The following is a 9,840-nucleotide window of genomic DNA, read 5'->3' on the forward strand; positions in this document are numbered from 1 at the left end:
CAGGGAGGACATGGGACCATCTCCTGCTCAGTGTAGCTTTTAACAGAGTCGCCTGGCTGCTGACACGGAGCCTTTCATGTCAAACAATTTTATTTCTGAGCTTTTCACAGTGTGTTCTAAGTAGCTTCTATTAGTATTGTCCTGTCCGTTGCCTTGGCAACAGAACTGGTCAATTTAGACACCATTTAAGAGCAGTGGAAAAAGCAACAACCCGCAGCATGATGGGTGAAATTACAGAGAAGAAGCCCCATACGATCCTTGCTGGATGAGATGTGTTGTCTTCCAGGGCCCATTTTATTTTAATTAAAATTGAAAGGCTCCTCTAAACAAGGCCCTAGATTAAGCAGAGGCCAGAGCAAGCTGCTGTAAAGCCATCACAGCTGCATTCCTTAATGTTGCCTTTTTAACCTGAATGGATTATTTGTGTTTTTCCCCCCAAATAAACAAGGCAGCATGGGATCCTGGTATCCATCCATAAACACTAGTTGAAGAGACACAAGTTTCTTCACATAAGAATCTTTGTTTAAGGAGCTTGGGGAAGAATTTCCCACAGTTTTTGACATGAGATTTAACTCTCTACCCTAGCCTGGGATTGAACTCACCATATGTAGCATAGGCTGATGTTGAATTCACAGCCATTCTCCAGCCTCAGATTCCCAAAGGCTGGGTTCACAGGTAAGCACTGCTATGTTCAACTGAAGAATTCAGATGCCATTGGGGATTTCATTTGCCATTCACCTCATTTAATTTATGTAGTTAACAGTCATTGCCATTACCAGTAACATTACATGGATAATTTTGAACGTTGAACCAACTAGAAGTATAAGATTTTTTTTAAACCAGGAGTGGTGGTACATACTTGTCACCCCTGTGCTCAGGAGGGCAGTTGAGGCAGAGCCAAGAGTTTGAAACCAGCATTGGCCACATAGCAAGATTTTGCATTAAAAACAAAAACACTTAAGAAAGTGCTCAACATCCTTAGCCATCAGGGAAATGCAAATCAAAACAACCTTGAGATATCAACTTACTCCTATCAGAATGGCTAAAATTAAAAACACCGAAGACAATTTATGCTGGAGAGGATGTGGAGAGAGGGGAACACTCCTCCACTGCTGGTGGGAGTGCCAACTCGTGCAGCCACTTTGGAAATCAGTATGGAGATTCCTCAGGAAAATGGGAATCAATCTACCACAAGACCCAGCAATTCCACTCTTAGGCATATATCCAAAAGAGGCAAATTCATACAACAAGGATATCTGCTCCACTATGTTCATAGCAGCATTATTTGTAATAGCCAGAACCTGGAAGCAACCTAGATGCCCCCCCCCCAACTGAAGAGTGGATAGAGAAAATGTGGTACATTTACACAATTGAGTATTACTCAGCAGAAAGAAACAATGGAATCTTGAAATTCGCAGGTAAATGGATAGCACTGGAAGAAACCATCCTGAGTGAGGTAACCCAGCCACAAAAAGACAAACATGGTATGTACTCACTCATATATGGATTTTAGACATGGATCAGGATAGTGCCAGTCTGCACTTCCACTGACAGAGATTCTGGGAAACAGGAAAGAACCTAAAAGATATGCATGGTACCCAAGAGAAGAGGAATGAGGCAAGATCTTCTGAACAGATGGGGAACATGGCAAGGGGTGGGGGGAGTGGGAGTTGTGAAGAAGAGAGGGGGAGAAGAGGAAGAGAGAGTAGGTCATGGGGGATCAGGAAGGTTGAGTGGGGGGAGAGTAGAATAGGGGGAAGAGGGAATCACAGGTTAGAAGACAGATCAGGCACCAATGTGACCTCTAGTGATCTAAAGGGATGACACCAACTGGCAAGCTAAGCAATAGTGGAGAGACCACCTCCAAAGTCCATTCCTGATAATGAACTTGATGTCTATAACCATCCTGGAGCCTTCATCCAGTGACTGATGGAAGCAGAGGCAAACACCCACAGTTAAACACTGAACTGAACCCAAGGAACCCAGTGACAGAGAGAGAGGAACGATGAGCAAATTGGCAAAGAATGGGCTGGCAAAACCAACAGAGACTGCTGATCTGAACAGGGGAAAGCTCTTGGACCCCAGACTGACAGCTGGGAGGCCAGCATGGGACTGATTCAGAACCCCCCTGAGTGTGAGAGTCAGTGAGGAGGCCTGGGCAACCTATGGGGCCCTGAGCAGTGGACCAGTGTTTATCCCTGGAATACAAACAGACCTTGTGTGTCCATAACACAGAGGGATGCTCTCTTAGCCTGGACTCTTAGGGGAGTGCCTGGACCCTACTCTGAGTGAAATGACAGACTCTAGATATCCCCTATGTGGAAGCAATTGGCAATAGGGTGGGAGGCTGGGGGGAGGATGGTGGTGTGGTGTGGGAGGAGGGGAGGGAGAGGGAACTTGGATTGACATGTAAAACAAGCTACTTAAAATTAAAATAATAAAAAATATATATTAAAAAAACAAAAACAAATGCCATACAAACTAAAGAAAAAGAAAACACAAAACAGACAGAAAAATTGAATTTTCTCACTTGAACTTCATATCAGCAGTTGGCTTTACACTTGGAATTACATTCATAGCTCTGACAATATTTGTTTACATTATGTGTATGTGTGTATGCCTGTGGAGTCCAGAAGAGACTGTAGACTCCCTGTAACCTGAGTTACAGAAGGGTGTTAGCTACAATGAGGGTGCTGGGAACTGAGTCTGGACACTTTGCAAGTGCTCCTGTCCTCTACACTCAGCTTAAAAAATCGGTTTAACTTTGATTATGTGTGTGCGACTGTGTGTGGTAGGTTCCTGAGGAGACCAAAGGCATGAGATTCTCTGGAGTTGAAGCTACAGCCTGTGGTGATGGAGGTGCTGGTGACCTAACTCAGGAACTCTTCAAGAGAAATCCATGGAACTCATTCCCAGACCCTCATAGCTTTCCTGTGTGTGCAGAACAGGACAGAACATAACTTGTGAGTACAGACATTCTTTTCTCCTTGTACTAGACAATTAAAAAAATCCTTGTCTTCCAAGAAAAAAGCAAGAAGACTGATTACTTCTGTAGGGACTCGAGGGCAGCTTCAATTGTGATTTTTCCATGTAACAAATATAGACAGAATCTCTTTAAGAAATGTAGAGAATTCTTGGTAACACTGCCATGGTGAACTGGGGTATCTCAGGGACTGCAGAGCAGTCCTGGCTCATAACTGAAACGTTTCACAGAAATGGATATTTGCTATGGGATATATTTTAGGGGACTTCGTAGCCCAATAGGTTGCTAAATTCAATGTCAAAGTCTGTTATTACACTAGCATTCCATCATTGTATCCCTGAAGATGGACAATTGCATGTTCCCAAAGTAGTTCAGGAGTTGCCTGGAGAAAGCAATACCTTCACTTTATTTGACATTTACTAAGGACTCTTTCATCTTTTGACTGGGCTTCTCTTTTTGATTTTCTGGCATCAAAGCACAGAAATGTACATCTTCATGTTCTTTAGAGAGTTTTCTCACCTTGTGTGTAATTACAAGTGGTGGGGAGTCCACAAAAATCCCTGGTTATATATTCTCAAGTCCAGAGCGTCACTATGGATCCTGTGTGATCTATGAGGGGCCAGCCATAGTCATACTTCCTTTGAGAGTGTCACTGGATCATCAAAAGCATCTCCATTGTGATTTCTATGGTGAAATGACAAGACTACCAATTAATGCTTGTTGTAGGGGGAACCAGAAGGGCCCACTACCTGTTTTACCATAAGGTGCATGAAAAATATTAGATGCATAAGTGGCATTTCATTTCTGGATTTTACATAATACATACTGAGGTGATTGACTGGATGGAGCTCCATACAGATGACAAACTGATAGCAGATCAAGACAGATTCTAACCTTTCTTACTGTGGTGATTATGTCAGAGAGCATACTAGCTCATGTCTGCAGTCCATTAAGTCCTCTAACATGCCAACATCCTGCAGAATTGTTCTAGGACATGGGTTTATTGGGTGAGGGCTCTTTGGCTTGGAGCAGGGAGGTCTAGGGAATCTTGGGGACTCTGTACAGTGTAGAAGATCCATTTTTCATTGATAACAGGAACTCAGATAATGGAAAAATTCTTTCAAATGGCACACAGCCAGAAGCCTTCCTCATGATTATGAGTTCTTCTACAATCTTCCCCAATGTCTTGCCTCTTAGTTTCTTGAACTCTGGATTTGATTCACAGAATAACCTTTAGGAAATGATGCTTTTCCTGCTCCTGTCTTCTTACCTGGGGTACAGAAGTCCCTCTATCTCCAAGCACCTTCTCCCCTGGGAATCACACTTTTGAAAATCATTTTGATTCTCATTGGGAGAGAGAATCTATATAGCAGCATAGAATTATCTCACATTCTGCATCACCTCTAAATTGGATTTTTGTGCTCTACCTTAGTTCACACACCGTTTAAATATTTCTCTGGGCATTGTAGGTAGCAACATCCAGCAGGGGGGAATTGTTTAACTTTCTATGTTACCAATATTTAGTGGTGTTTCTGTAAATATTTTCGTTCCATTAAAATAAGGCTTCTCAACCTTGGCTGATGTGGATACACAGGGGTTGCCTGAGACAATGCAGTATATTTACTAGCACTGTTCCCCCCACCTTGCCAAAATTTTGAAAAGCGAAAATGTCATAGATATTGCCAGATCACTTCTAGGTGGGTGGTTGGTCACTTGTGTTCTTATCCTCTCCCATCTCTTCAAAATAAGGGCCTTGCTCGAGACTGGGACGAGGCTCGTCTACTTGAGGTCTTTGTGATGGTTGGTCTTTAATTGTCAACTTCATTGGGTTTAGATACACCTGTAGGTGTGTCTCTGAGAGGTTTTCTAGATTGGATTAACTGAGGCAGAAGATCAGCTCTTCATATGGCTACAGATGAAGGCTATACAGATATAAATAGGTGCTAGGAAAAACAATACAAGTGCTTTTCTTTGCTGGTGTTTTTGAGTGTATCTGTTGGTATCAATATCAGACTCCAGCTCATTTATCTTCCAATGCAGATCAAATGCCAATACGTTCCTGGGATCAACCAAGCTTTTAGCACCAGGGTGACACTACTAGTGTCCAGCTTCCTGGGCTGAGCGTCTGCCAGATTTTCTTCTCCAACATGCAGATAGACATTGTTGGACTATCCATTCCCTATCACATAGGCTGGTCCAATGAATCCTCATTGGTTGTGTGAAACGTGTTATCTTCCTGCCAGCCACTTGGGTCCCACAGTTTTCTCAGCCCTCAAATAACACACAGGATGCTATATTAATTATAAGCTATTGGCCATTTGCTTGATTTCTTATTGGCTAGCTCTGACTTAAATATTAACCCATAATTGCTAATCTAAGTATTTCCATGTGGTCTTCTCTTACTGGAAGAAGGGTCCACGTGTTGCTTCTCCTGCGTCCTACATCGTGACTGACTGTGCCTCTCTTTCCCAGAATCCTCCTCAACTCCTAGTCCTACCTATCTTGCTTCCCTATTGGCCAAAACTGCTTTATTCAACAACCAATAAGATAAGCACATACACAGAAGGACTTTCTCCATCAGTTGTGGTTCTTTAGAGAATTCTGTGTAACACAGCTTCCAAAAAACGAAACAATGACATTTTCATATTCAAGTAAAAGGAATGATGGATGACTTCATACTCCCCAGAACTCCAGTGCTGCTGCCTTTCATAGAAAGTAAATAGTAATTCTGTCTCTTGTGTCTTGAGCATATCTTAAACGATGATTAAGACAACTATTAGGTTTACTTAAAGTCTCTGCATTGACAAGTAACCACCAGTCTCACTATACGGCACACAGCCTCCTCCACTAACCAATGTTACATATCTGCATAGAAAAGCTTCTGCTCACAACTGCTGCTCAGTAGCTGTATCTGTATACACCAAGTAAGTTCTTCTCATGCTCTGAGTGTGGTGTGAAGTCGGTTCTGTGTTGGGCAGGTATAGTCTGTGAACATGATGACACCATTGTAATTAAATAATTAAAAACAACCTGGAGGACCATGGCTTAAACAAATGGAGATGAAGAACTGTGTCTATCACAGGAGGCCAATAGACACAAGTCTATTCAAGCATTGGTTAAGCCTTCTGCTTGCCCACTAAAATGCTGGTCATGTTTACTTTTTAAAGATTTCTTTTTATTTATGCATATGCATGCACATGTTTTTCTGTTTGTGTGTATGTGCATGTGTGTGTGGATGCCCCCAGAGGCCAGTGGATGTCCTGAAGCTTGAGTTACAGTTAATTGTGAACTTCTGGACATGGTTTCTTGTTGCGGGATTCCTGCCTGGGTTCCATTCCCACTTCAGAGCCCCCAAATAACACACAGAGACTCTATTAGTTACAATGCTGTCAGCCAATATCCAGGGATTCTCTTTGGCTAGCTCTGGCTTAAGTATTAACCCATACTACTAATATATAGTTCTATAAGGTCTAATCTTACTGAGAAGGCCAGATTCATGCATCCCCTCCTCTGGGAATCACATGGCAACTTTACTACATTTCCCAGAATCCTCCTTATCTCCTAGTCCCACCTATCTTACTTCCCTATTGTCCAACAGTGTTTTATTCATCAACCAATAAGAGACATATTTACAGAATGACATCTCCCATAAGTTGTTGGGACCTGAACTCCAGTTCTCTGAAAGAGCTCTTTAGTGATGATTGATTTCTCTAGCCCCCATAGTTCTTGAAAAACATTGTATAATGCTATTGAAAGAACCACACAATGCTATTGGAAGAAACTCCTTAAAGTATTTAGGAATCAAAGGATCAATGTGCTTAAGAATTAAAAACAGCAAACAAAATGCTACTATTACAAACCTATCTACAGGACACCATTTTTTGTAGTGTGTTTTATTTGCTGCTTTATGTCACTATAATTTAACTGACAGCTTCACTCTTCTAAAAACTAGCATGAAATTAACCACTCCAAAACACTAAATAGCCCTTAACAGCCAGCAAAGGATCCAGAAATTCATGTACTTAGATTTGTAATGATGGATCAATGAGATAATTAGTTCACTTACATCCATTTTAGTATATTCATTCAATGATTATTCCCTGCCTGAGAATAGGCCTGCTTGGATAAGGAAGCAGGCTCCATGATGGGGAGGCAGAGCCTAGGGTCTCAGTTACTAGGGGTACCTCTATAAAGGGGAGTAAGCTTCAAATGGGCACATTCTCCTCATCTTTCAGATGCTGCAAGGAAGGTAGGGACCATGACTAGAGAAGAGTTAGACTGAGGCCTTGGCCCTTTACTCCATTGAAAGACAGAACTCTTGGCCTTTAACCAGCACCAGAATCCGGTTGAAGTAAGACTGAGCTGGTTTAAGTTACATGACCTAATAAATGCACACCACAGTATTTTTTATTCACTACTAGCATTTTAAAAACAATCTAGATGTTAGCTATACCCTTGTGTTGACAAATATAGGAGAAAGTACAGCCAGCCTACTCAAGTCACAGTCGCCCTGCCCAGGAGCTCAGGCCAGCCCACATGAGCATGCATGACAGGCACTTCTTCCCTGAGTCAAGCCTGTCTCTATGCCCAGGGACTGCTGATGAACAGACATCTGAACAAGTGACACTAATGAAGAAAGGACAATGCAGCAGAGTCAGCCTCCTGAGCCAATAGGACCTTGGGAGGGGTTACAAAGGCAGGTCTGGCTTCCTTAATAATGGAGTCTGCAGTATACTCTGCTACTCACTGACTCCCAGTGTCTGAGTCATTGGAGCTGTGTATTCTCACCCCCTCCCCCAAGGGGTGTCCTAGCAGGGTCACCTGCAACAGACAATGTCAGCTCATACTCTGGCTCCTGATATAATGGGTATTCTTCACAAACACACAAAAAAAATGGTTTTGATTTCCCAGCATTGTTATCTTCAAACAATTGTTCTATCTCTGTATCATGTCATTTAAATCATTATTTTTAAATCATGCTGTATAATTTGAGTCTTGGTGACTTACAGTCACACTTGTGGTCAAACATGCATACACCCATTCATATAGCATTCATTTGTCAGGGCTCATGCTGGTCATTTCTCAGTGGCCAATATCTTATTCTAGTCTTTTTAAACCATCTTATAGCCTTGGCCAGGTGATGATACTGCTGCTAAAATGGATAAAATAGTTAAATTTCGTCAAAACTGTTAGGGGACTTAAGGCTCAACCTCCAAGCCAGTGGCCAGATGTTTGCTTTTCATTGGTCATGACATTGACCTTATAACTCAGCTTGTATGGTGAGGAATCCCTTGATAAATTACTTAGACTTAAATTCCCAAGAAATGAGTGGCTTTATCTATACTTATTTTCCTAAAGTTTATCCCAGGTACAATGAGTTACTGATTCTATTATTCTCAGCAATCTGCTTTGGGAGTTCTCTAGGTATGCTGTCCCACTAGTTATCTGAAACCCACCACCACAACAAAGGAGGAACTGATGAATAGAACTTTCATGGTGATGTGGTAGCATTCCCCCTCCTTATCACCTTTGCATCATTAAGTCTTACATGAATCTAGCATGGGGCTGATTGGATCTCTCTGAGCTCACAAATCAAGAAGTCATGTCAGAGTCATTTATTGCTCTGGAGTGCTGGGAAGCCTGTCCAAGAGGCCTGAAATAGCAAGGGGCTCTGGAATGAATCATCTCAATTTATTTTAGGCTTTCTGTTTTTCACTGAGTGATTTTTACAATTCAGCTCATCTAGCTTGGGAGAATTCTTGCCTGTGGGGCAATGATGAATCAGGGAAGGAATCTGGTGAAAGCAAACTTTTAATTTAGGAACACTGTCAGTTTCATGGCGAAATCACACTTGTTGCTACTGAAAGCTGTCCAAAGCTAAACGAGGTAGTGGGCCCCTCTTAAAGACTACGGTATTAATTTCTTCTATATTGATCCATTGAATATTAATTAATTCATAGACATAGAAAGGTAGTTGTGCAGAAGTATAGGAGACTCATTTGAATTATAGGAGTACCTTTCTCCCCAAATAATAATTGTTGAGCAGAGAAACACTTATTTCTTTTTGAACTAATTTTACTTTTCTTTTTTCCTTCTAGAGATGTGTCCTATGGAGAAGAGAAAAAACATCTGCATTTGTTGTAACAGGAAGCCTGCCATTTAAGTGTATTTTCTCTACTCCTTCTCATTTTGTGTTGCTTTAATGATTAGGAAGAACCCCACCTTACCTTACTGTGTGTTCATGAGGCATGGAAGAAGGACCACATAGCCCCATTTTCTAAAAATATTGCTGAGGTTATGATTCTCAGCAATTCTAGAAAACGAATCAACATTTCTTTTGTTGACACAAGAAAGAAGGAGTTTTGAGAGGGAATTAAGATCGACTTAGGAACATAGTGCAACGCATGACACGTTTCTTTGGGACGAGATCTTAGAGGTGGAGGAGCCCTAGAGCTGGTCAACCTACTCAGGATGTTTCAGCTGCCTGGGTTTTTCTTCGTGCCCCAACCCCCAACACTCTCTCACTTTCATGTCTGCTTCAGCAGCACTGCTTTTGGTTTTTGGGGTGCAGCTACTTAAATTAGGACTTTTGCTAACAGAATTTATATAAAAATCACCTCTTTTATTGCACAGAAGAGGGAATGATTCTTCTAGGAGTTAAAGGCTCCTGTTGCTGTGCCTTCCCCACTCTGATGGCCTGGATTTTACTATTGCTTTGAGTGAACACTTGAATGGAGCTTGGTCAAGATCAACCCAGGCTCTTTCAAGGATACCATCACCCTTCTGATTTGCCAGTGGTTGCTAGTCCCCTGCACAAAGACAGCCTGATAGTTATTCTTCATTATCAACTCAGGTAC

The 9,840-nt window shown here is 41.8% G+C and overlaps 1 long non-coding RNA gene across 1 annotated transcript; it reads left to right on the forward strand.

Annotated features, from left to right (window-relative positions):
• Positions 1-202: 202 nt before the first annotated feature.
• On the forward strand, positions 203-9,250 carry LOC121143453. The gene is made up of 3 exons (XR_005880634.1): positions 203-675; positions 2,796-2,963; positions 9,082-9,250. It is a non-coding gene; the product is annotated as an uncharacterized LOC121143453 (long non-coding RNA).
• Positions 9,251-9,840: the final 590 nt, after the last annotated feature.

Source organism: Mesocricetus auratus, unplaced genomic scaffold (assembly GCF_017639785.1).
Source record: "Mesocricetus auratus isolate SY011 unplaced genomic scaffold, BCM_Maur_2.0 Super-Scaffold_100013, whole genome shotgun sequence".
In the NCBI taxonomy this organism is placed as follows: Eukaryota; Metazoa; Chordata; class Mammalia; order Rodentia; family Cricetidae; genus Mesocricetus; species Mesocricetus auratus.